The sequence below is a fragment of the Pelophylax lessonae genome (assembly GCF_965119305.1).
Source record: "Pelophylax lessonae genome assembly, chromosome: 8".
NCBI lineage: Eukaryota > Metazoa > Chordata > Amphibia > Anura > Ranidae > Pelophylax > Pelophylax lessonae.
The window spans coordinates 106,156,817-106,184,275 of NC_138775.1; the positions used below are offsets into that span (position 1 = coordinate 106,156,817).

At 50.9% G+C, this 27,459-nt stretch overlaps 1 protein-coding gene across 1 annotated transcript in view; it reads right to left on the bottom strand.

Moving 5' to 3' along the window:
• LOC309561587 (zinc finger CCCH domain-containing protein 7B-like) overlaps window positions 1-27,459 on the bottom strand; it is a 604,923-nt gene that overhangs the window by 267,848 nt on the left and 309,616 nt on the right. The window lies entirely within an intron of this gene.

Genomic DNA, 27,459 nt, shown 5'->3' on the forward strand with positions numbered 1-27,459 from the left:
CACCAAAAGAAAGCTCTATTTGTGGGGGGAAAAGGACATCAATTTTTTTTTGGGTACAGCGTTGGTGGTGCAATTGTCAGTTAAAGTAACGCAGTGCCGAATCGTAAAAAACTGGATTTTTGTCTTACTGTAAAATCCTTTTCTCTGATATTCATTAACAGACGAAGCTCCATATCTTCTTTGACCCACGGGTTATGCTGCTCTTCCTAGGAGTAGGACACTAGGCGGAAAATAAATTAAAGAGTTTGACTGCGCCCATAGGGCAGTCCCAGGGGGTATACTCCCACTTCCTGCTCTAGCTCTTCAATTTTCTAGCAAGCAGTGTCAGAGGAACATAACTCCCAAATCATTAGAGGGATGGGTGCTGTGTCTGTCAATGAACATCAGAGAAAAGGATTTTACGGTAAGACAAAAAACGGAATTTTTGTAAAATCTTACCTGTAAAATTCCTTTCTCTGAGTCCTCCGACAGTCGCCGCCTCTTCATATTCGTCACATATGGGGGTATTAGACTTTGCTCCGAAGGAGTAGCTAGGCAACAGAATATGTTAACATTAAAGCTTTTAACATATCACACCCTCAAGGGGTGGTCCCCTCAGTCAATACCCTCCTACTTCCTGCAACCATATCTCAGTTTTAGTGGAATAGCAGTAGAGTATACAACCAAACCCCAAAAGAGGGGCAGGGGCGGCGACTGTCGGAGGACTCAGAGAAAGGAATTTTACAGGTAAGATTTTACAAAAATTCCGTTTTCTCTTACGTCCTCCGACAGTCGCCGCCTCTTCATATTCGTCACATATGGGGACGTCCCAAAGCAGTGCAAACATGAGGGGTGGGAAACGCATCCGCGCCGAAAAGGCAACGCAGTCTCCGCATCAAAGAAAGGAACCTTACCAAAGGAAGGAAACCAGCTGGGCAACAGGAAAAAACAAGTGCTCAACAGGAGCAACAACCCAGGAAAAGACAAATAACCAGGGGATAAAACACTTATCCCAACAGCCAGAGGTCCCCAACAAAGGACCCTAGGGAATTGCCGCACTAAGAACCTTGCGGCCAAAGGAAGCATCCGCCGATGCCTGAACATCTACTTTGTAGAATTTTGTGAAAGTGTGCACGGTCGACCAAGTCGCCGCCTTACACACCTGGGCTACAGAAGCCCCATGACGACAGGCCCAAGACGTACTCAGAGATCTAGTAGAGTGCGCCTTCACAGGCACAGGGGGAACCTTCCCCTGCAAGGCATAGGCCTGTTCAATGGTCTGCCTGATCCATTTGGCGATGGTAGAGGCTGACGCCGCCATGCCCTTCCGAGGACCCTCTGGAAGAACAAACAAGGAGTCCGTCTTTCGAAAAGACTCAGTCGATTTAAGGTAAACCCTTATCGCCCGAACAACATCCAGAGAATGTAATCTCACCTCCTTTGGATGTTTAGGCTTCGCGCACAGCGAAGGCAAGACAATATCCTCATTAAGATGGAATTCCGAAACTCGTTTCGGAAGAAAAGAAGGATTCGGTCGCAAGACCACCTTATCCAAATGAACAACCAGATACGGAGACTTGCAGGACAAAGCTGCCAGCTCCGACACTCTGCGAGCCGAAGTGATCGCCACCACAAAGGCGACCTTTTTGGACAACATAGACAACGAGATCTCCCTGATCTGTTCAAAAGGAGCACGTTGCAACACAGACAGAACGAGATTCAAGTCCCAAGGGGGCAAAGGATCCCTCCTAGGAGGAACCAGATGCCGCACACCCTGAACAAAAGTGCCAACCAAGGAATTGGAAGCCACGGGACGTTGAAACAGAACGGCCAGCGCAGACACCTGACCCTTTATCGTAGCCAGCGCCAAACGCTGATCGACACCCGTTTGAAGGAAGGACAGCACTCGGGAAACCGAGTACGTGCGGGGTGAAAACCCCCTGGACTCACACCAGGCAAAATAGGCCTTCCAAGTACGGTAATAAACCTTCCCCGAGGAAGACTTCCTCGCGTTGATCAAAGTATGAACGACCTCTGGGGAGAGACCCTTCTCCTTCAGGACCTCGGTCTCAACAGCCAGGCCGTCAAAGCCAGCGACTGTAAAGCAGGATGGTATATCGGTCCTTGAGACAGGAGATCGTCTCGAAGAGGCAGACGCCACGGGGCGTCGACCGCCAGATTCACGAGGTCTGCGTACCAGGACCGGCGAGGCCAGTCCGGTGCCACAAGAATCACCGTGCTGCGTTCCGAGTGTAACCTGCGAAGGAACCTGGACAGCAACTGAATCGGTGGAAACGCGTACATCAGCCTGTACTGATGCCACTAACGCGTCCGACGCGTCTGCCCGAGGGTCGCGCGTCCTTGCCACGAACCTTCTCACCTTGTTGTTGAGACGAGACGCGAACAGGTCCACATCTGGAAGACCCCACTTCGCACACAACATCTGGAAGACAGCCGGGTGGAGAGACAATTCCCCCTGATCCAGGGTCTGGCGACACAGATAGTCCGCCTGCCAGTTCTCCACCCCCGGAATGTGAACCGCCGTTATCGCCGGGACATGAGTCTCGGCCCAAGACAGAATGTCGGCCACTTCTCGAGCCGCTCGGGCACTCCTGGTGCCCCCTTGGTGGTTGATGTAGGCCACCGCCGTGGCATTGTCCGTCTGCACCCGAACCGGGCAGCCCTGCAGCCGGTTCGTCCAGCGATGAAGACAGAGATTTATCGCACGCAATTCCAGAATGTTGATCGGGAGAGAAGACTCCCCCTCCGACCAAGTTCCCTGGGCGGACAGAACACCCAGAACACCACCCCAGCCCGACAGGCTGGCATCCGTGGTGATCACCGTCCACGAGATAGGACGAAACGACTTGCCCCCGGACACCATCGGGGACTGGAGCCACCACAGAAGGTCTCTTCTGGTGCGATGACTCAACGAGATTTGAAGATCCAGAGATTGAGGTCGCCCGTCCCACATGGACAGGATCTCCGCTCGGAGACCCCGCGTGTGAAACTGGGCGAAGGGAATCGCCTCGAAGGCCGAGACCATCAATCCCAGACATCTCATGCACGTCCACAGAGACGAGTGCGGAACGTCCCTGAGGGACCTGATTTCCTCCTGAAGAGTTCTGAGTTTGTCTTCCGGCAGGAAGACCTTCGCCTGCACCGAGTCCAGAATCATTCCCAGGTAGGGAAGACGAACCGACGGACTCAGTGTCGACTTTGGAAAATGTATCGTCCAACCAAACTCCTGCAGAGTTTGCATCGTGACAGACAGGTCCTTCTCCAGACCCTGGCTGGTCGCAGACCGAACCAGAATGTCGTCCAGATACCCCAGGACAGAAATGCCCTGGGCCCTCAATAATGCCAGAACCGGTGCAAGCACCTTGGTGAAGACCCGCGGAGCCGAGGCGAGACCAAAAGGCAACGCCACGAACTGGTAGTGATCCTCCGCAATGGCAAATCGAAGGAACCTCTGGTGACCCTCGAAAATGGGGATGTGAAGATACGCATCCTTCAAATCGATGGAGGCCATGAATTCCCCCGGAACCAGGGCAGCCACCACCGACCACAGGGATTCCATGCGGAACTTGCGAACCCGCACAGAGCGGTTCAGAGCCTTCAAGTCCAGAATTGGACGAACCTTGCCCTCCTTTCTGGGCACGGTGAACAGATTGGAATAAAACCCCCGAAACCTGTCCCGATGAGGCACCGGAACTACCACTCCCTGAGCCCTCAGGTCCCGCACCGCCAGGTGCAGGTCCCGTAAACGCTCTGGAGACAGTTGAAGATTTGAGGGAAAAAATCTGCTCTCCGGCCGAGAGAGAAACTCGATCTTGTAACCAGATCGAACGATCTCCTGAACCCATCTGTCCCACACGCGGGTCAACCAGGGCTGAAGAAAACCGAGCAAGGGTCCCCCCACCCCAAAACTGGGTGAGGGCGCCCCTTCAGGCCGCACTGTTATGGGCTGCGGATCCGGATTGACCGGACTTCTGTTTTCCAGACCAGGGCTTCTTCTGAGAGCCTTGACCTTTGAACGGTTTGCCCTTGTAGTGCGACCGAAAGGCACGAAAGGGCCCCTGAGGGGGCAGAAAATTAGCATGCTTCTTCCCAGAAGCCCCCTTAGCCTTGGGGAAATGGGGCAAGAGAGTGCTCTTACCTCCGGTGATCCCCTTAATCAACACATCCAAGGACTCCCCAAAAAGGGGAGACCCATCATAAGGCAGATTGGCTAAGGTCTTACGTGAAGACTGGTCCACCGACCAACATTTCAACCAAACCAGGCGGCGAGACAACACCGCCACGCTGTGCACACGTGCAGCCAACAGGACTAGGTCCAAGTCCGCATCACACAGATACATGACACCCTGGTGGATTTGATCCACCATATCCAGGGTCGCCGGCGAGGCCGAATCGGCCACTAGGACGCGCCTAAGCATCTGCGTCCAACTTGCGACCGCCTGGGCCGCCATGAGAGAGGCAAACAGAGCCTTAAACATAGAACCCGTAACAGAATAAGTATGACGGGCAAGAGACTCCAATCTCCTATCCGTGGCATCACGGAACACAGGGGAATCCTCTGCAGGAATCGCAGTGGATTTGTTTAAAACCGCAATTGCGTGATCCACTGGGGGTGGCACACACCACCTTTCATCAGTGGAAGGCGAGAAAGGATAACGCAGCTTGAACCTACTTGGTACAGCAAAAGGTTTGCGTAGATTGCGCCATTGTTCCTTAACAGCGCGCTGAAAATCATCATTGCAGGGAAAAACCTGCGGCGTCCTGCGTTTTCTCTGCGTCCCATAAGCCGCCAAGGCAGCGGGGGGACACACTTCATCCTGCAAACGCAGCGTTTGTTTTATGGAAGCAATCAATTCATCCATGATTGCAAGCTCTTCAGGCGAGCCAGGGGGAGAATTATCAACCCCTTCAACTTCAGCCTCCACCTCGGACCCCACTAGATCCAGGGAGGAGCGGGACCCCGATAAGGAGGCCCCTGCCATAACAACCCCATCACCTTCACCCTCAGAATCAGAGGAAAGAGCAACTCTGGGTCTTTTAGTAGATTGAGCAGCCACCAGCATCTGCACCTGAGCAGCAAGGCCAGCCACAATAGTGGCTAAATCCCCCCCTGGGGGGGAAACAGCGGTCCCCTGGCTTTCCACCAAGGCGGTAGGAAATTTGCCCTCCTGAGAATCCATTGCCCCTATAACAAATGCCGGATAATAAAGGGTTAACTGCCCCTTTAACAAGCGCGGCGAGTGCAGCCCACCGCACCACACACAAGCACAATGAGACCCCCACAGGGACAATAAAACTGACACAGGCAATGGATAGGAAGGATATAACCTGAGGAGACCCTCGCCGCTGCTGCTGCCTCGATCGGTGTTCCTGGAGAAGAGGAAGTGATGCTGCCAGGGAGCTCTATGAAAGCCTATGGGAGGCTACAAGAAAATGGCCGCTATGCATGTAGAACATGCGGCCGGAGCGAGTGTAGGCAAAATGGCGCCGTTTGGCGCCGAAACCGGCGCTCCACAGTACAGTAATGCACACATGTCTGTATATAAAAAAACATGTCAGATCGCCGCAGCGATCGCTGTATAATGCCCAAACATGCCACAAAACATGCCCCACAGCACACAGCTTCTCACACTGACAAGGCTGACACACACAGTGTCACACAGCTCCCCCCCCCCCTTGCAGCCCACAGCATGCAGCCGAGAGATAGGAAGACGAACAGTGTGAATAGAGGCAGGTTACACAGTCCCAGACTGACACCCCCCCAGACAGACAGGTCCCCACATAAATACACTTACCTCACAGTGGCGTGGGGGACCCGCACAGGCGAACAAGCCGCTGCACATGAGGCAGGGAGAGTCGCATACAAGACGCACAGAATGGGGGTTAAGAAACCGCACAGCGTCCAGTGAGGTAGCCACCTCACCAATCATCCCTGCACCGAACAGGGATGGGTCGTTCACTGTGCCAGGAGCGTTACCTGGCTGAACGCTCGATGGCAGGCTGGGAAGCCACTGACCCACGACCTGCGACCAGGGGGATCAGCCCGAGACCCAGCCCGCATGATCCTCTTCATCCGAAGAACCAACTAATGCTGACAAAAAGAACAGCTAAGTAAAGGTAGAGAGAAAACTCAAACAAAAAATCAAAAAAGAAGAAAGAGTCTGGGGCACAAAGCCCCAGCACAGAGAGAGCCAGCCACTCCTGACAAGCTAGACATTAAAACTGAGATATGGTTGCAGGAAGTAGGAGGGTATTGACTGAGGGGACCACCCCTTGAGGGTGGGATATGTTAAAAGCTTTAATGTTAACATATTCTGTTGCCTAGCTACTCCTTCGGAGCAAAGTCTAACACCCCATATGTGACGAATATGAAGAGGCAGCGACTGTCGGAGGACGTAAGAGAAATCAAGTTTTCCCTTTCGTTCATTAACAGACACCGCTCCATATCTTCTTTGACCCATGGGATGTCCCAAAGTAGTGCCAACATGAGGGGTTGGAAGAACACAGCAAGAAACATACTTCCCAAAGGCTAAACGTAGCCAACCAGGTAAAACAGAAGCTCAACCAGGACAACTGGAGCTCACCTGACAAAAAAAGTACACACTCAAAGAGGACTAATCCTCTCCAACAGCGGCCCTCAAACCCTTGCAGCCAACGAAACATCCACAGATGCCAACACATCCACCTTATAAAAATTTTAAAAGTGTGCACGGACAACCAGGTGGCCGCCTTGCAAACCTGCACCACTGCTGCCTGATGACGGAAGGCCCAAGAGGCAGGCCTAAGCGCCCATGTAGAATGCGCCTTAACAGGGAAAGGAGGATCCTGACCCTTAATGGAATAAGCCTACACCACCGTCTGCCTAATCTATCTGGAAATGGTCGCAGCAGACGTGGCCAGCCACTTACAGGGTCCATCCGTAAGGACAAATAGGGAATCTGATTTTCAGGACAACTAAGTCACCGCCAGGTACACCCTGATTGCCCAAGTCACAACCAAAGAATGTAATGCAATCTCTTTAGGGTGCTTAGGTTTAGGACACAAGGAAGGTAACAAAATGCCTTTATTTAAATGGAAACCAGAGACGACTTTAGGAAGGAACGACTGGCAGGGCCGAAGCACACTTGATCTCCGTGAACCACCAAATAAGGTGAACAACAAGACAAGCTGCCAGCTCAGACACCCTACGTGCAGAAGAAAAAGCCATCAAGATACCTTCTGGGACAATGTAAGCAGAGGAATCTCACAAATATTTTCCAACAGCGGTTACTTGATATTCCACGAGGGCAATGGAGACAGCACTGGGGGAGCCAAGTAGCAAACCCCCTGAACAAAGGTGCGAACCACAGAAAGTGTAGCCAAAGGATGATGAAAGAAAACCACCAAGGCCAAACCTGGCCCTTGGTGGTACCCGAGGCCAGACGCTGCTCAACACCTCCTTGGAGGAAAGCCAAACTCCGAATCACCAAAAGGGAATGAGAGTGAACCCTGAGTGTGAGATTCACATCCGCAAAGTACGCTTTTAAAAGGGGATGCTAAATCTATCTAGAAGTAGATTTACTACTGTAGCTAGCTTACAGCAGCTTGGGAATTACTGATTCAGACAACCCTCTAACCTTCAGCACCTGGCTTCTGACAGCCAAGCCGTTAAAGCCAGCGACTGTAATGCAAGATGGAAGATTTGCTCTTGAGCCAACAGATTTCCTCTAAGAGGAAGTCTCCATGGAGCATCGGTGACAAACCGTATCAGATCTGCGTACCAAGACCGGCGAGGCCAGTCTGGAGCCACTAGGATGGCTGTAAACCCTTCTACCTCGAGCCTACGCAGGAGTCTTGGCAGATGTCCTAGAAGAGGAAAGACATATCAGATGATACTGGTCCCAAAGGAGCCACCAGTGCGCCTGTGGCGTCAGCCAGAGGATCCCAAGACTGTGGCACAAGCTAAAGCACCTTCGTGTTGAGACGAGAGGCCAACAGGGCCACCTCGGGAGGTCCCCACCAGAGACACAACTGATGCAACACTTCTGGAGGAAATGTCCAGCATATCGTTCGGTAGTCTGCATTCTTCCAGAATCCAGAACCCCTGAGCACAATCCTTGCCAAAAAACGCCACCCCACTCAGACAGGCTGGCATTCGTAGTGACAACCGTCCAGTACAGGGGAAAGAAAGATTTACCTTGTCGAAGCGTCAGAGAGCGAAGCCACCAAATCAGGGACCCTCTTATAACCTGGCTCAACAGGATCAGGTTGTATAGAGACTGTGGATTCTTGCCTCACATAGCAAGAATCTCTTTGCAGAGATCTCATGTGGACAGATTTTTGAAACTTGTTCCATGGGAGGAACACCCTGGCTGAGGCTGAGTCCAGAACACGCCCAGATAGTCTAACCAGGTGGAGGAAACCAGAGCCAATACCTGGAAATTTAATTTCCAACCGAAGTCCTGCAGAGTCCCCACAGTAATCTCCTTTTTACCCTTCAGAGCAGTCAGCAGACTCTGCTCGCAGAAGAAGATCATCAGGGTACTCCAGTATCGCATTCTCCCACTGGCACAACAATGCCAACATGGGGACAACACTTCCAAAAATCCGAGGGGTTGAGGTGAGACCTCCTGATAATGCTCCTCGCCCACGGCAAGCGGAGGAAGCGCGAATGACCGTCATATCGGAATATGAAGATAAGCATCCTTAATAGTGATAGAGGCCAGAAGATCCCCCTGATGTAGGAATGCCACTACCATACGAATGGACTTGAAACATCTGTACCCGCACAAAGCGGTTCAGAGCTTGAGGTCCAATATTGGACCAACCTCGCTTTCCTTCCTGGGACCTGCAAACATGAAACAAACTTTCCGTTTCTGTGAACGGAACATTCACCCCTTGTAGTAGCAAGTCTTGCACCGCCCCGAAGAGACATCGCAGGCGGTCTGAGGATAAACACAGGTTGGAAGGAAAGAACCCCTCTGGAGGAGAAGACCGAAAATTCGATCTTGTAGCCGGACCGAACACAGGTTGGAAGGAAAGAACCTCTCTGGAGGATAAGACCGAAAATTCGATCTTGCAGCCGGACCGAATCAGCTGGTGGACCAACTTGTCTTGAATAAAGGGAGATTCACGGGTCTGGAAAGAAGCAAAGATGTCCTCTCCCACCCCAGATACGGATAAGAGCACCCCTTCAGGCAGAAGGGGTGTTTGTCTGCAGGGCTGGAAGGACCCACTCTCGGCATACCAGACCAGGTCCTCATGGAACCTCCAGAGGAGGTTTTTCCAGGGAGGCTCCGAACAGACGATTCCCCACAAAGGGAAGTTCACATAAGGCCTTCTGGAAAGTCTGGTCTGCAAACCAGCATTTTAGCCATATCCTGCCCTGAAGGATCATTGCGGTCACAGACAGCCCAGAGACTAAGGGATCCGCATCCAGAGAGGCATCACAGACTAACTGCAACCCCTGGACCAATTATTGCACAAGCTCCGCAAAGGCAGGAGGAATCTGTTCCCCCTCCGGATCCTGGCGCAAAAGCTTTGCCCACTCAGAATATAGTCAGGGACACCATGCTGTGGTGAACATCGGCCTAAGGACAGAACCGGCCACAATAAACATGTGGCGGACCCAAATCTCGGCTCTCCTGTCAAAAGGATCTTTTAAAAACTGGAAACTCCTCCACTGGAATTAGGGTGGATTTATTCAGCCTGGAGACCTCAGAGTCCACCACAGGTGGGACTGCCCAGGTACTCAGAAACTCCTCAAGGTAAACCGTCTATCAAAACGCTTAGGCACCGCCATATTGCGTTTAGAACTCCAATGACTTGCAACAATTCTGTCACAGTAGGCGGGAAAAAGGAAATCCCTTAGCCACTTTAGAGGATCTGAGGGCCCCAAGGGGACCGGCGCCACTGACACAGCAGCATCTCCCATGATTAGAGTTTCCTGCTTTGATACAATCAGTGCCTCCACCAGCGCCTTTGCATGTGCATGTGCAGTAAAAGAGGAATCATCCTCACCGTCAAAGCACCCGAAGTGCGTGGACACAGACCCAGTGGAGTCACTATATGCTAAGCTCACCCTGAGAACATAAGCAGAGGAGGTCACCGATCACAGTCCCGCAAGGAGACGTCGGCCAAAGGTCCATAAAAAGACCACCTATTTGACCTAAGGGTATTCCTCCATAGAGGACATAATAGGATATAGCCCCCCAGGTACTCTGACGCAGATGCACAGCCAGAGTACCATTCACCAACCCACGTGCAGGCAGAGTGCCCTCACCCACACAATACCAGACAGACCATATGCCCCCCCCCCCCCCTCCCAAGGGGGGGGGGGGGGAAGGCACACAGCTTGGTCAGGCACTCAGACAGTGGCGAGTAGGCAGCAAAGCCGCAGCCTCAATTTGTGGCCTGATCCGGCTTTGTGAGACGCGCATCCATCTGCACTACTGTCTGCTATAACATCAACCCGGACAGCTTGGTCAGGCACTCAGACAGCCGCGAGTATGCGGCAAAGCTGTGGTCTAAATTTTCAGCCCGATCCAGCAACGAGGCGCAGACCCGCGGCTGATGAAAAATCCGCTCCCCCCCAAGCCCAATAACCACCGCAGGGAGCCCAAAAGGACATCCTTGCCCCAATCACTAACCTCCAGGGGGCCTGGAACCCGCTTAAAGACCACCCGTGTGCGATCCCGACAGCCCGGTCAGCAACCACATCCACCCCCCACTGGAGCAAGTGGCAAAGCCAGCTCCTACCTCACCCAGGGAGGGGGAGGTAGGTTGCGGCCAAAGGACCAACATAACTGTTAGAGGGGCTGGGGGGGAATGAAAGGGAAACTGGGGGTTGGAACCACCCCAGGGAGGGGCCCACATCCACCCCGAGGGACCACAAAGGGAGAGGTGGGACACTACTTACCACACCATGGGACCTGCCAGGCAGACCACCTCCCCATCCTGGAATTGGGGGTGCTGCGGGCCAGAGGTACTCCGCAACTCAAGTCGTGACCAGGACTATGCGTCCTCGCGAGGCGTTTAACTAGCCGACCAGTCACTGTCCAGTGGGACTGTCGCGGCCAACCTAGCGTGGAGCTGAAGCCTGCGTGCACTCGCTGGCTAGACTGGGAAGACCGTAAGGATCTAGGATATCCAGTCTGTTGCCCAGGACGGCAGTTGATTGTAGATCTCACAGGAACCGGATCGTAGTTCTCACATGAACAGAAAATAATAAAAAGGAGGAAAAAATTCCATTCAAACAGGAAAAAACGCCAGGACCAGAGATCCCAGCAAGGAACTAGGTCCTGACTCCGGACTAGGCAGAAAAAAAACTTAGGAAATAGTGCAGGAAGTGGGAGTATACCCCCTGGAACTGTCCTATGGGCGTAGTCAAACTCTTAACTCTTTTCTGCCTAGTGTCCTACTCCTAGGAAGAGCAGCATAACCCAAGGTTTAAAAGAATATATGGAGCTGTGTCTGTCAATGAATGAATGAAAAATAGCCTGGCCATTAAGGGGGACAAATCTTCTGGTCCAGAAGTGGTTAAAATCACTGCTCCTTTAAAAACGATCGTTTTAAAAACATTTTTTTGCATTGATGCATGTCCACAAACAATTTTTATGGCAATAACTTGCTTACAAGCCTTTAAAATTAGGACTTTTGATTTTTCACGTTTGTGTCCATTAGACTTTAATAGGGTTCGAATGTTCGCTAGAACTTTTCCCCTGTTCGAGATGTTCTGGTGCGAACCAAACCGAGGGGTGTTCGGCCCATCACTAATCCTCACTAACGGATGGATCAGGGGGTGTGATATTAAGTCCAACTGGACAGGCCACGTGCATGGCGGCATCAGGCTCAGAATCAGATGAGACAGCCTGAGCAGGGTAAGGCGGAGGACGCTTCCTCCTGGACCGTTGCCCACACACCACTTCCACCTGGGACACTAAGGACTGCAGGACTGCCGTTAGTTCAACCATGGGAAGCTGGGGTTCTGAGGGACCTGCCACCTCCATGAGGGGGTCAGTGGGGGAGATGTGACTCTGAGGCTCCATAAGGAAAGGAAGAAATTTTAGTACAAGCAATGCACCACTAAAGGATCCTATCAAGGCTCAGGGTACCTATCAGCAGAGGGAGAAATACCAGGGACCCCCAAAGACTCACCCTACTGACCAGAGGAGCGATGAGAATTCGAACCCAGCATCATAATGGACGTTATCCCTGTTCATATGTCCCCAGCACAGGAAGAGGAAACTAAGGAGGAAGAGGAGAAGCTTTGGCATCCCCATGAGACTTCAGTTGTCTACATCATCTCCCAGACTAAGGGAAAAGGGAAACCGTGACATCATCCGGCTATACAAACATGGCCGCCAACCGGAGACTAGCCAGACTAAGGGAAAATGGCGACCATCAGCTACACTGAAGCATGCTGCCAGGATCTATCCTGCACCCTCTGCAAAGGACCCCCCCCCCCCTGAAGGTAGGACACACGTTTAGGGGATACTCTGCAGTGAGGGTATAGTGCAGGGGGGGTCCTGGTGCAGAGACCGGTGTAGAGTTCACAGCAAACAGCAGGGCATACTGCTAGGGGTCTCCTACACTGGGACCCCTCCAGATTACCAGGGTGGGACAAACACTATCCCAGGACCCTTACAGAGTGGAGATAGCGGGGGAGACCCCAGGGGTCTCTGCTGAATTCTCTGCCCTGGGACCCCCACCAGACTCTAGGTCCAGACAAGGGGAAAAGGGAGTAGGGGAAGCCCAGCTCAGTGAGGGATTTAAGGCTGGGAGAATGGAACCTGCAGGCAGGTCCAACCGTTCACCCCAAAGAAAACCATCAAAAGGGGAAAGGGGGGACTGTACTTACCCTTCAACGGTGCGGGTAATGCTCCAGACAGAAGTCCTCGCCGCTGAAGTAGGGGAGCTGTCGGCCAAGGGATCACTGCAACTCAGACCGAAGACGGTCATATGCGACCCTCTGTCCGTGAGACTATGTCACGGCCGACCTAGCACGTAGCTGGGGCCTGCATGTGCTCACTGGCTGGGCTGTGGGGGGGGGGGGACCACTGAATCTAGATTATCCAGCCCATCGCCCAGCCCAGCAGTTGATTGTAGATCTCCCGAGAGATAAACAAAGATGCAAGGAGGGAGAAAATTGCTAGGACCAGAGATACCAGCTGGAAGCCTAGGTCCTTACTTTGGAAAAGACACAAAAACTGATTACCTAGAGCATAGAGGGGGGTTATTTACTAGCTAATCATGGCCCATTGGCGTTGTCAGGTGTTTTTTGTTATGCCTAGTCCTACTCATGAAGAAAGGCAATATAACCCACTAGTTATGATTTATGGAGCGCTGTGTCCGTCGATGAACGAAAGAGAAATATGGCCCAGCAGTGACATTACCAAGAACTGGACGTCCCTCCAAAACTGACGAAAAGACAAGAAGAAAACTGGTCAGGGAGGCTGCCAAGAGGCCTACAAAAACATTAAAGGAGCTGCAGGAATATCTGGCAAGTACTGGCTGTGTGGTACATATGACAACAATCTCCCATATTTTTCATATGTCTGGGGCAAGGGGTAGAGTGTCAAGATAGAAGCCTTTTCTGATGATGAAAAACATCCAAGCCCAGCTAAATTTTGCAAAAAACACATCTGAAGTCTCCCAAAAGCATGTGGGAAAACGTGTTATGGTCTAATGAAACCAAGGTTGAATTTTTTGCCATAATTCCAAAAGATATGTTTGGCGCAAAAACAACACTGCACATCACCAAAAGAACACCATACCCACAGTAAAGCATGGTGGTGGCAGCATCATGCTATGGGGCTGTTTTTCATCAGCTGGAACAGGGGCCTTAGTCAAGGTAGAGGGAATTATGAACAATTCCAAATACCAGTCAATATTGGTATAAAACCTTTAGGCTTCTGCTAGAAAGCTGAACATAAAGAGGAACGTCATCTTTCAGCATCACAATGACCCAAAGCATACATCCAAACCAACAAAGCAATGCCATTCACAAGTAGAAGAATAAAGTTTTGGAGTGGCCCAGCCAGAGCCCAGACCTGAATCTGATTAAAAATTTGTGAGGTGATCTGAAGTGGGCTGTGCACAGGAGTTGCCCTCGCAATCTGACAGATTTGGAGTGTTTTTGCAAAGAAGAGTAGGCAAATACTGCCAAGTCAAGATGTGCCATGCTGATAGACTCATACCCAAAAAGACCAAGTGCTGTACAAAAAAAAAAAAAAAAAAAGGTGCTTAAACAAAGTATTAGTTTAACCATTTCTGAACCAAGCCTATTTCTGCCACTTCTTGTTTACAAGTTAAAATCAGTATTTTTTGCTAGAAAATTACTTAGAACACCCAAAACATTCTATATTTTTTTTTTAGCAGAAACCCTAGAGAATAAAATGGAGGATCATTGCAAAACTTTATGGCATACTGTATTTGCGCAGATTTTTTTGGAAAAAAAGTTTTTTTTAATTAAAAAAAAACAAAAAAACAATGTAAAGTTAGCCCAATTTTTTTCTATAATGTGAAAAATAATGTTACGCCAAGTAAATTGATACCTAACATGTCAGGCTTCAAAATTGCGCTCGCTCGTGGAATGGCAACAAACTTTAGTACTTAAAAAATCTCCATAGGCAACGCTTTAAAAATTTCTACAGGTTACCAGTTTGGGGTTACAGAGAAGGTCTAGTACTAGAAATATTGCTCTAACTCTAACTCGCGGCGATACCTCATGTGTGGTTTGAACACCGTTTACATATGTGGGCATGACTTGTGTATGCATTCGCTTCTGCGCGTAAGCTCGGAGGGTTGGGGTGCTTTAAATTTTTTATTTATTTATTTTATTTTTACACTGTCACTTCAAAAAAAAAAAAGCATTTTTGATCACTTTTATTCTAATTACAAGGAATACAAACATCCCTTGTAATACAATTAAGCAGGACAGGGCCTATTTAATGTGAGATCTGGGGTCAAAAAGACCTTAGATCTCACATTTACACTAAAAAGCAATTAAAAAAAAAAAAAAAAGTCTTTAAAGGCCCAAGGGTGGAAGTGACGTTTAACATCACGCCAGTGCTCCAGGGGCATAGAGTCAAGTGGGGTTCATCTTACCCTCGCTCGACTTCCTGCCCATCTGCACAGGGGATTGGATCATTTTCCCAGCTACAGACGGCTCCGGCAAGCGGGAAAAACGAAAAGGGAAGCGGCGGGAGGGTGGTGGTCTCCTCTCCGGCTGCCCAAAAAGTGCTCCCATGGTGAATCCGCCCCTGGGACCACTTTTAGGTTAAAGCGGACTGCCTGCGGTGTAAAAATATACCGGGCTGATGGCAGCTATCTGCTGTCGTAACCACAGTATTTAAGGTTAAAGTGGCAACGTAAATACACGGTGGGCGGTTCGAAAGTGGTTAAGGATTCCTACAAAATGTTAGAGGATTGGAGGAGTCAATCTGGAGTCAATCTGTGCATCCATAGTGGCGTTAAAATCCCCAGCAATGTATAAATGGAAGAAGGTTAAGGGGGGCAGTTTCTCTTAAACGGCGTATAGGACATGCTGGTTAAAGGGGGAGGGACATATACATTGACAAATGCAAAAACGATTGCCCTTAAGGGAACAGCCACACCTCTAGCATATCCTGAATAGGTGGCATGAAGGTTTGTTGTACCCGTGACCTGCGTAACGCCAAGATCTTGTCACCTACCAAGTGGGTCTTCTCCTGCAAAAACAATATATGTGGTTTGGTATGGTTAAGATATTTAAACATGAGCGCTCTTATGAACTTGTCATTAAGATCCCTGATGTTACATATCAATTTTAAATCCATATCTCAGATATAGATATAAGTAACCAAAACAGGATAATATAGCGCTAGAGCATATACAGTACATTAGGCCAGAGAAAAAATTACTTCTTTTAAGACTCTGAAAAAGGCCTAAAGTATCATGTCATACATAATGAATTCAGACCAATATATGCTTGGAGCATTCTCCAAGAAAATCTAAAAATCTACTGACCATTATTTTCCAAAAGTCAACTAGGTCAGTTTGATTCCTTTAAGAAAGTTGCAGTTGCTTCAATGGAGTATTCCAAAGGGGGTGAAACTTCACATCCCCAGGCACAAACTTTCGTTACCACTGAGGTAAGTCGGTGATAGGGGGAGCAGTCTTGTCTTGTAGATTTTCTGGTGAACAGCTCCCTTAGCATAGGAGCTCATAGACATGAAATAACAGAAACAGGACAACCGGGGAAAGAATGGGCAACAATAAGAGATTCTCAGTGAAGTTCCAAATTAGCAATAAACCGTGAAAACCCCCACACTCCGTTGTTGGCAGGTGGTGTCTGGAGGCTAAAGCCGAGTTCCGAGCTATCCAGTAGCAAGGAGCCGGAGCTCTAGGCCCCATAGTTGTAGATGAAGAAATCTGAAGAACAAGGAAGAATAGGCAAAAGGAGACAAAGTATCAGTTTAAAATGGAATAATACCCCTATAACTTAGGAGAAACAAGCTGCATAGCATACCCCCAGAGGGATGTGGTAGAACAGCACACCTCATATTAACACAGCAGATTGAGCCAGGCATCTGCTTCAGTCGGGGTGTCAAAAAATTTCATGTGCCCTCATGTAGTATTTGCAGGCGGCTAGGGTAAAGCATTCCATATTTAATGTTGCGGTCTCGCAGTCGGCGGCGAACATCTGTGAAGTTTTTTTCTGAAGTTCTGGACAAAAAATCAAGGAACAGCATTTATGGGGCATTACCATATTGTAGATTCGGTTACTTCCTAGCCTCCGAAAGTATATTACTCTCGATTGCAGTAGTTCAACATACGCACCTGGAAAGGACGAGGGGGGGGGGGGCAATATGGGATGGCCCATAAAAACTCACAGGGTACCTTCAGCCACATATGTAGGTGACACTTAAGCTAACCCCAGAAGGACTTTAAAGCAGACTTCTGGGGAAGTCCCCCAGGGGCTCCCCCTCGGAGCATTCGAGGAGGCCCAATACTCTATTATTATTACGTTTAATGTGATTTTCTGCATCATCTAAGTTTTACCATGTATTCAAATTCAGTGAGCAGGCCAGTAGGTTCCCCCGTTCGATCCTCCACCACCGAGGTCCGGGTCTTCGTTTCCAAGAAGCGCCCCAGTATTTTGCCTAAATCATTCAAGATAGGGTTGCACTCCTCTGCCAAATGATCAATTCTAACTAATAGGGAGGTTTCGCAGCTAAGATCATGCTGGTAGAACCTGCAGGAGACTGGGGTAGAGGAGGCACAGGTGGGATTTCCTCCATGCCTGTAGCTTCCGATATAAGATGGCGTCCACACGTGGAGCTGGGGCTGGAGTCACGACCTGTCCATTGGACCGCTGTTTAGTGGTGCAGCGCCTCTTTGAAGGCATCAGATGGCTCACAGAGGCAGGGAAGCTCCTGTGTTTGCTTAGAAGGCGAGCCTTTCACGGAGGATCAGGAAAGCGGAGGGTGAATGCTGATAGCAATGCAAGGCAAAAAGCCGGTATACGCAGTACTGGAGCCGCAGCTTGTCCCGTGAGGCTGTTAGAGCATAGGAATGCCAATATGATGACCTTGGGCGGGGCGCTGGGAGGCTGGGAAGTATTGGCCAGTGGCAGTATGGGAAGCAAGATGGGCACGGAGGATTAAAAAATAGAATTTTTGTAAGAACTTACCGTAAAATTCTTATCTCTGAGTCCTCTGACAGTCGCCGCTCACTCATACAGTCTTCACTACTGGGTATTGGTCTTATCCACAGGAGTAAGCTAGGCAGAAGATTTTGAAACATTTCACAAAAACTTTGCATAGAAACACCTATAGGGGACTGTCCCTCTGGTCCAATACCCCCCTGCTAGCAGCATTCCAAATTCAGTTTGGTAGCAAGCAGTAGATGAACCCCAAAAGAGGGGTGGGGGGCAGCGACTGTCAGAGGACTCAGAAATTTTTTTTACAGTAAGTTCTTACAAAAATTCTATTTTCTCTTACGTCCTCTGACAGTCGCCGCCCACTCATACAGTCTTCACTACTGGGATGTCCCAAAGAAGTGTAGATGTGAGGGGTGGAAAACGTAACCGTCTCAAAGGCAACGCAGCACCCAAATCAGAGAAAAGAACCTTATCTGAACCAGAAAGGTAACACACTGGGTAACAGAAAAGCTCAATAGCAGCAAACCCAGGAAAGCAAAATAACCAGGGGAAAAAACCCCAACAGGAGGGGACAGGCTAAAAAACGCCATGTCTCATCTAAGGCACTGCTGCACTCAGAACTTTGCAGCCAAAGGAGGCATCTGCCGACGCCAAAATATAAATTTTGTAAAATTTTGTGAAGGTATGCACTGACGATCAGGTCGCCGCTTTGCACACCTGGGACACCGACGCCCGATGGCGGAAGGCCCAAGACGCACTCACCGCTCCGGTAGAGTGCGCCGTGACAGGGAAGGGCGGAGCCTGTTCCCTAAGCAAATAAGCTTGTACAATCGTCTGTCTGATCCATGTAGAAATGGTCTGACTTTCTGAAGGATTCAGTAGACGACAGGTAAACCTTGATCGCCCGGACCACATCCAAGGAATGCAAGGCAAACTCCTTAGGATGCTTAGGATTCGCACACAGCGAAGGCAAGACAATGCCCTCATTGAGTTGGAAATCAGACACCACCTTTGGAAGGAAAGATTGAGGAGGTCGCAAGACCACCTTATCCCTATGAACAACCAGTTAGGGAGAGCGGCAAGATAGGGCCGCCAACTCCGACACTCTGCGAGCAGATGTGATCGCCACCAGAAAAGCAACTTTTTGTAACAGCGCAGGCAGAGGAATTTCCCGGATTTTCTCAAATGGAGGACGTTGCAAAACGGACAAAACCAAGTTCAAGTCCCAAGGAGGCAAGGGTGCCCTCCTAGGGGGAGCCAGATGACGCACCCCTTGAATTAAGGTGCGGATCAAGGAGTGTGACGCCAAGGGGCGCTGGAAAAGGATGACCAGCGCCGATAACTGACCCTTGATAGTCGTCAGTGCAAGACGCTGGTCCACACCAGATTGCAGAAAGGCCAACACCCTCGCCACCGAAAAGGAGCGAGGATGGAAACCGTGCGATTCGCACCAGGCCTTCCAGGTACGATAATAAATCTTACTGGAAGAGGCCTTCCTTGCGTAAGGTAGGAATGACCGCCGACAAGACCTGGCTTTCAACAGCCACGCCGTTAAAGCCAGCGACTGTAAAGCCGGATGGAAGATCAGCCCCTGAGACAGCAGATCGTCCCGTAGTGGGAGCCGTCAAGGAGGCTCGACGACCATTTGCATGATGTCCGCGTACCAAGACCGGCGCGACCAGTCTGGGGCCACTAGAATCACCAACCTTGGTTCCGAGACCAACCTTGCGAAGGAACCTGGAAAACAACTGAATCGGGGGGAAGGCATAAATCAGGCGATACCGATTCCAAGGCACCACCAGCGCGTCCGAGACGTCTGCCAGAGGATCGCGTGTTCTTGCCACGAACCTTCCCACCTTGTTGATTAGACGAGACGCGAACAGATCCACGTCTGGGGATCCCCATCGCGCACACACAGCATCTGAAACACCTCCGGGTGTAGGGACCATTCCCCCTGGTCCAGGGTCTGATGGCTCAGATAGTCGGCCTGCCAGTTCTCCACACCTGGAATGTGAACTGCCGAAAGCGCCGAGACCTGCGTCTCGGCCCAAGACAAAATTCTCGGCCACTTCCTTGGCCGTCCAGGCACTCCTGGTGCCCCCTTGGTGAATGATGTAAGCCACCGCAGTTGCGTTGTCCGTCTCCACACGCATAGGGCGGCCCCGAAGCCGATCCGACCAACGGAGCAAACATAGTCTGATCGCTCTCAGTTCCAAGACATTGATTGGTAGAGAGGATTCCTCCTCCGACCAAGTGCCCTGGGCAGACAAATTGCCCAGAACGCCACCCCAGCCCGACAGGCTGGCGTCCGTGGTGATCACCGTCCAAAACAACAGTCCGGAAGGATTTCCCTTCCGTCAGAGCCGGAGACCGGAGCCACCACAGAAGATCCGCTCTGACTTGGTGGCTCAAAGATATCCTCCAGTCCAAGGACTGAGAATGCCTAACCCACCTGGCCAGAATATCCACTTGCAGAGATCGTGTTTGGAACTGTGCAAATGGTACCGCCTTGAAGGCTGACACCATCAATCCCAGGGACCGCATGCAGGTTCTGAGCGATGAGGATTCGTTGTCGCTGAGGGACCTGACCTTGTCCTGTAGAGTCCGGAGTTTGTCCTCCGGCAGGAAGACTTTCGCCTGGGCGGAGTCCAGAACCATCCCCAGGTAAGGGAGGCGAACAGAAGGAGACAATGTCGACTTCTGAAAATTGATGGTCCACCCGAACTCCTGGAGCATCTGAACCGTGGTTGACAGGTCGTGCAACAGAGTGGTACTGGAGCTCAACCTTAACAGGAGATCGTCCAGATATCCAAGGTTTGCAATCCCCTGGGCCCGCAACAGGGCCAGGACAGGAGCCAATACTTTGGTAAACACCCTTGGAGCCGAAGCGAGACCGAAAGGCAACGCCACGAACTGATAGTGCTCCTCCGCGATTGCGAATCGGAGGTACCTCTGAGGACCTCATTGACCTTGAGGTCGATGGAAGCCAGGAAATCTCCCGGGCTCAGGGAGGCCACCGCCGATTGGAGGGATTCCATGCGGAACTTTTGAACCCACACGAAGCGGTTCAGAAACTTCAAGTCCAGAATTGGACGCGCCTTGCCCTCCTTTCTGGGCACCGTGAACAAATTTGAGTAGAAACCCCGAAACCTGTCCCGATGTGGCAATGGGACTATCACCCCCTGGGCGAGGAGATCCTGAACCGCTCGTTGAAGATCGCGGAAATGATCTGGGGTCAAATGAAGATTTGAGGAAAAGAATCTGTCTGCTGGGTGCGATTGAAATTCGATCTTGTACCCTGACCGAATGAGTTCCTAAACCCATCTGTCCTGAATCTTGGCCAGCCAAGGTCCGGGAAAACAGCGCAGACGTCCCCCCCACCCCGGAAACGGGTGAGGGCGCCCCCTCGGGTCGAGGCGGACTGGGCCGCCGTGCCAGTGTGGGTGGCTTTAGGCTTGCCCGCCCAAGGCTTCTTCTGACCCCCAGAGGCCTTGAAGGATTTGCCCTTGTCTTGTGCCTTGAAGGAAGGAAAGGACCCCTGGTTAGGTTTAAAGGAAGGGCCCCGCTTACCGCGGAAAGACTTGCCCCTGGACACCTGGGGCAGCAGTGTGCTTTTACCCCCAGTGACCCCCTTAACCAATTTGTCCAGTGAGTCCCCAAAAAGGCGATTCCCTGCATAAGGGATGTCAGACACCGTCTTCTTGGAAGTCTGGTCGGCCGACCAGCTTTTCAACCACACGATGCGACGGATCGTCACTGCGACCGCAGATAAGCGGGAGACTAAAAGGGCCTCATCCAAGGCCGCGTCACACAGGTATAAAACAGCCTGAATAATTTGGTCCACCATCTCCAGATTAGCCGGAGGGGCGGAATCAGCCACAAGGGTGCGTCTTAGCACCTTAGTCCACTCCACCACAGCCTGAGAAACCATTACTGAGGCGAACTGCCACCATATAGGAGTGGCCGGTAAGAGAGATTCCACCCGCCTATCCGCCGGGTCCCGAAACACCGGAGAATCCTCCGTGGGCATCAGAGTGGCTTTATTTAACCTGGATACCGTGTGGTCCACCTTAGGGGCCACAGTCCAGCGCGAATCCGTCTGAGACGCAAAGGGATAACGGTACTGAAACCGCTTAGGTACCACAAAATTGCGCTTCAACGGTTTCGTGAAACCAGCGGGACAGGGAAACCCCTGAACCGACTTCTGGGTTCTGCGGGTCCCAAAGGAAGACCGCTTAGCTGGCGGGTGGGGCTCATCCTCTAAATGTAGTGTGTCTTTAACAGAGCTAATGAGCGCAGACATTGCAGCGAGTTCTCTGGCCGACCCGGAGGGGAAATCCTCCCCCTCCTCCTCCCTATCCGACTGATAGGACTGAGACCCCTCAGGGGGTACACTGTCCGTGGCAACCATATCTAGCTCCGAATCAGAAGATTGAGAAAGCCTGGGCCTTTATTTAGAAGCCCGCTCAGACATCAACAGATCCACTTTTGACGCTAAAGGGGTGGGAAACGAACACAGCAAGGACAATTCCCAACTGGCTAAACATAGCTAACCAGGTAACCCAGGAGCTCAACCAAGAAAACTTGAGCTCACCTGACAAACAATAGACCCTCAAAGAGGATTAATCCTCTCCAACAGCGGCCTGCAAACCATTGCAGCCAAAAGAAGGCATACGCAGATGGCAACACATCCACCTTATAAAAATTTTGTGAAAATGTGTGCGGACGACCAGGTGGTCGCCTTGAAAACCTGCACCACTGACGCCTGATGACGAAAGTCCCAAGAGGCACTAAGCACCCACATAAAATGCACCATAACAGGGAAGGAGGATCCTGACCATTAATGCAATAGGCCTGCGCCACCGCCTGCCTATCCATCTGGAAACGGTCACAGCAGACGCGGCCAGCCCCTAACCGAATCCATCCGTAATGACTGATTTTTGGAACGACTCAGACGTCACCAGGTACACCATGATTGCCCGAGCCACATCTAGAGTGTAAGGCAAGCTCTTTTGGGTGCTTAGGCTAGGACACAGGGAAGGTAACACATGTCTTATTTAAATTAAAATTGGAGACGACTTTTGGAAGGAATGACTGGCAGGGCCGGGGCCCCACTTTATCTCTGTGAACCACCAAGTAAGGTGAACCACAAGACAAGTTGCCAGCCCCGACACCCTACGTGCAGAAGAAAAAGCCACCCAGAAGACCACCTTCTGGGACATGCAAGCAGAGGTATCTCGTATGTTTTCCAACAGCGGTTACCGAAGAACAGACAGCACCAAGATGAGCTTCCACGAGGGCAATGGAAACGCACTGGGGAAGCCAAGTGGCAAACCCCTCGAACAAAGGTGCGAACCACAGAAAAAAAACTTATTAAAAAAGGACAATGAAAGAAACCGCCAAGGCCGAACCTGGCCCTTGGTGGTACCCGAGGCCAGACGTTGCTCCACACCGCATTGGGGGGGGGGGGGGGGGGGAGAACAACATCCGAGTCATCGAAAAGAAGCCAGGGCGAACCCCAAGAGATTCACATCCGCAAAATACACTCTTCAAATGCGATGGTAAAACTATTTAGAAGTAGATTTATTAGCTTACAGCAGCGTGGGAACCACAGATTCAGACAACCCTCTAGCCTTAACACCTGGCTTCCGACAGCCAAGCCATAAAAGTCAGCGACCATAATGCAAGATGGAAAATTGGTCCTTGAGCCAACAGATCTCTTCTAAAAGGAGGTCTCCAGGGAGCATCAGCGACCAATCGTATCAGATCTGCGTACCAAAACCGGCTAGGCCAGTCTAGAGCAACCAGGATGGCCGTAATCTCTTCTTCCTCGAGTCTACGCAGGAGTCTTGGCAGAAGTTCTAGAAGAGGAAAGACATATCAGACAATATTGATCCCAAAAGTGCCACCAGTGTTGCCTGTGGTGTCGGCCAAAGGATCCCAAGATGGTGCCACAAACCCAAGCACCTTCCTGTAAAAAACGAGAGGCCAACAGGACCCCCTCGGAAGTACCCCACTGGAGGCAAAACTGATGAAACACCTCCGGAAGAAGTGACTAGAATATCAATCGGCAGTCTGGATTCTTTTAGAGTCCAGACCCCCTGTGCACAAACCTTGCCAAAAAACGCCACCCCACTCAGACAGGCTGGCATCTGTGGTGACCAACATCCCGTACAAGGGAAGGAAGATTTACCTGTCGAAGCACCGGAGAAAGAAGCCACCATTTCAGGGACCCTCTCGTACCCCGGCTCAACAGGATCAGAGTGTCTAGACACTGGATTCTTGCCCCATATGACAAGAATCTCCATTGCAGAAGTCTCATGTGGACAGAGTTTAGAACTCGTCCCATGGGAGGAACACCCTGGCTGAGGACAAGTCCAGAGAAGACCCAGATAGTCCAACTAGATGGACGGAACCAGAGCCAATACCTGGAAATTTCATTTCCAACCAAACTCCTGCACAGTCCCCACAGTGATCACCCGGTTGTCCTCCACTGCAGTCAGAAACTCTGCTCGCAGAAGATCATCCAGATAACCCAGTATCGCAATCTCCTGCTGGCACAACAAAGCCAACACACGGGCCAGCACTAGTGAAAAACCTGAGGGTTTGAGGTGAGACCTCTAGATAATGCTCCTCGCCCACGGCAAGTGGAGGAAATGCTGAAGACCGACATATCTCGTAATATGAAGGTAAGTGTCCTTAATAACGATAGAGACCAGAAGATCCCCCTTAGGTAGGGATGCTACTATCGCACAAATAGACTCCATTTGAAACATCTGCACCCGCACAAGGCGGTTCAAAGCTTGAGGTCCAAAATCCCCACCAAGGGAAGATCACATAAGGCTAGCTGAAAAGTCTGGTCCGCAGACCAACATTTTAGCCATATTGTGCGCTGAAGGATCATTGCGGTCACAGACAGCCCAGAGATTTAAGGGAGCCACATCCAGAGAGGTATCACAGACTAATTGCAACCCCTGGATCAACTAGTCAACCAGCTCCGCAAAAGCAGGAGGAATCCGTCCCCCCTCCAGATGCTGGCGCATGCACTGGTGAACACCGGCAAAAGGACCGAATCAGCCACAGAAGACATGTGACGGACCAAAGTCTCAGCTCTCTCGTCAAAAGGATCATTTAAACTGGAGACTCCACCAGAAATAGGACATGATTGTTAAGCACAGGTGAGACTGCCCTAGTACTCAACAGAGACTCTTCAAAGGATAACATCTATCAAAACACTCAGGCACCGCCATATTGCATTTAGAACTTCACTGACTCGTGACAGTTTTGTCATGGTAGGCAGGAAAAGAGAATACCTTTGCCACTTTAGGGGATCTACGGGCCCCGAAGAGGCTGCATCCCCCATGTTTAAAATGTCCTGCACCGATACAATCAGTGCATTCACCAGCGCCCTTGCATGTATCTAAAATCTTGCTGCCCCAAACCACACGGTACTGTGGTACCCTGCATTTTGCCGGCTGCGAATACATGCGTGTTTGCCAGCTGCGTCGGGAACTATTAGGAATAAATGGCACCCCCATGCATCTGCAGAAGGCAGCTGCAGAAAAAAGAGGAATCTTCCTCACCACAGAGCACCCGAAGTGTGTGGACGCAGACCCAGTAGAGTCGCTATATACTGAGCTCACCCTGAGAACATAAGCAGGGGAGGTCGCCGACCACAGTGCCGCAAGGAGATGCCGTCTAAAGATCCACAAAAATACCACCTATTAGACCTAAGAGTTGCCCTCCATAGAAGACAAAAAAGGATATAGCCCCCTAGAAAGGGGGAGGGGAGGCCCGCCGTGACGAAGACGTGCAGGCAGAGTACCCCCACACAAAAATGGTGGCTTCACTTTTCTCAAAAAAAAAGCAGCCCCCACACGACGCCCCCCTGCGGATCAAGGGGGGCACCAGGCAGTCCCATATGTCCACCTTCCTGAGGGGGGGGGGGGGGGGGGGGGAGGCGGATGCCCATCCGCTGAGCTATCACCCCGGTCAGCAGCTCAGTCAGCTTGGCTAGCAGCTCGGACAGCCAGCCACAAGTAGGCCGCAAAGCCATGGCCTAAATTCGGGACCCAATCCGGAAGCGAGTCCTCCGTCAGCTCTGTTAGTTTGATCCACAACTTGAACAGCCCGGTCAGTCACTCCGACAGCCTGGTCGGTCACTCAGACAGCCGCGAGTAGGCCGCAATGCCACGGCCTCAATTTTTGGCTTGGTACGGCCGTGTGAGGTGCCCGTCGGTAGCACCATCCGCTCAGCTCGTTCAGGTACCCAGACAGCCGCGAGAAGGCCACAAAGCCGGACTAAATTTTCAGCCCGATCCAGCCACATGAACAAACCCCTCCCCCAGCCTATAACCACTGCAGGAAACCCCAAGGACATCCCTGCCCCAGTCACTAACCCCCAGGGGGCTGGGAACTTGCTCAAAGGCCCCCGTGTGCAATCCCGACAGCCCGGTCAGCAACAACCACATATATTCCCCCTACTGGAGCAAGTGGCGAAGGTGGGAGGGGGGGGGGGGACGTGGGGGTAGGTTGGGGCCAAAAGATCACTGTGACTGTCCGAGGGGCTTGGGGGAATGGAAGGGAACCCGGTGGTCTGGCCATACCAAGGAGAGGCCCACATCCTCCCTGAGGGACCACAAAGGGAGAGGGGGGACACTACTTAACACACCATGGAACCAAGTGGGCACCACTCCGGGCAAACCACCTCCAAATCTTGGAATGGGGGGGACTGCGGGCTAGAGGTACGCTGCGACTCAGGCTGCGACCATCGTGTGCATTCTCGCAAGGTGTTTTACTCGCAGGCCAGTCCCCGTCCAGGGGAACAATATCGCGGCCGACATTCTGACACGACCTAGCGCGGAGCTGAGGCCTGCGAGCGCTCGCTGCTCAGACTGGGGAGAACTTAGGGATCTAGAACTGTGGTTCTCAACTTTAGTCCTCAGTACCCACTAACAGGCCAGATTTTAAGTATTACCTTGGGGAGATGCAGACTAGAGTACTGCAATCACTGAGCAGCAAATTATATCACCTGCGATGTATTTCAGTTATCTTGCAAACCTGACTTGTTAGTGGCTCCTGAGGACCGGAGTTGAGAACCACTGATCTAGAATATCCAGTCTGTCGCCCAGTACAGCAGTTGATTGTAGTTCTCACAGGAACCAAATTAGTTGTAGTTCTCACAGGAAAAGAAAATAAGACGAAAAAAATTCAGCTTAAAAAGGAAAAAATGCCAGGACCAGAGATCCCAGCAAGCAAAAAACTGAATCCTAGAGCAAGAAGTGGGAGCATACCACCTGGGACTGCCCCATGGGTGTAGCTAAAAGTTCTGCTCACTTTGTTAACCCTTTTCCGCCTAGAGTCCTACTCCTAGGAAGCGCAGCATTACCCATTCGACCAACGAAGATAAGCTGCTGTGTCCGTCAATGAATAAAAGAAAATTTTTGATTTTTAATTTTTTTTTTTGGGAATGGTTTTTAGCAAAATGTAAAAAATAGTTTTTTTGGGGTTTTTTGTTTTCAGAATTGTTTATAGCGCAAAAAAAAATTGCAGAGGTGAGCAAATACCACCAAAAGAAAGGTCTATTGGGGGGGGGGGGGGGGGGAGGACATTTTTTTTTTCGGTGCAGTGTCGCACGACCGCGCAATTTTCTGCTAAAGTAACAGTGCCGAATTGCGAAAAACAGCCTGGTCATTAAGGGGGCAAATCCTTCCGGTCCAGAACTGGTTGAAGAAAAGTTTAACTTTAAGTGTCATTAAAATCACTGCTCCTTTAAAAGAAGTTGCATTGGTACATGTCCCCCAGGGCAGTACTCTGGCCCCCATACCTTTTGTATG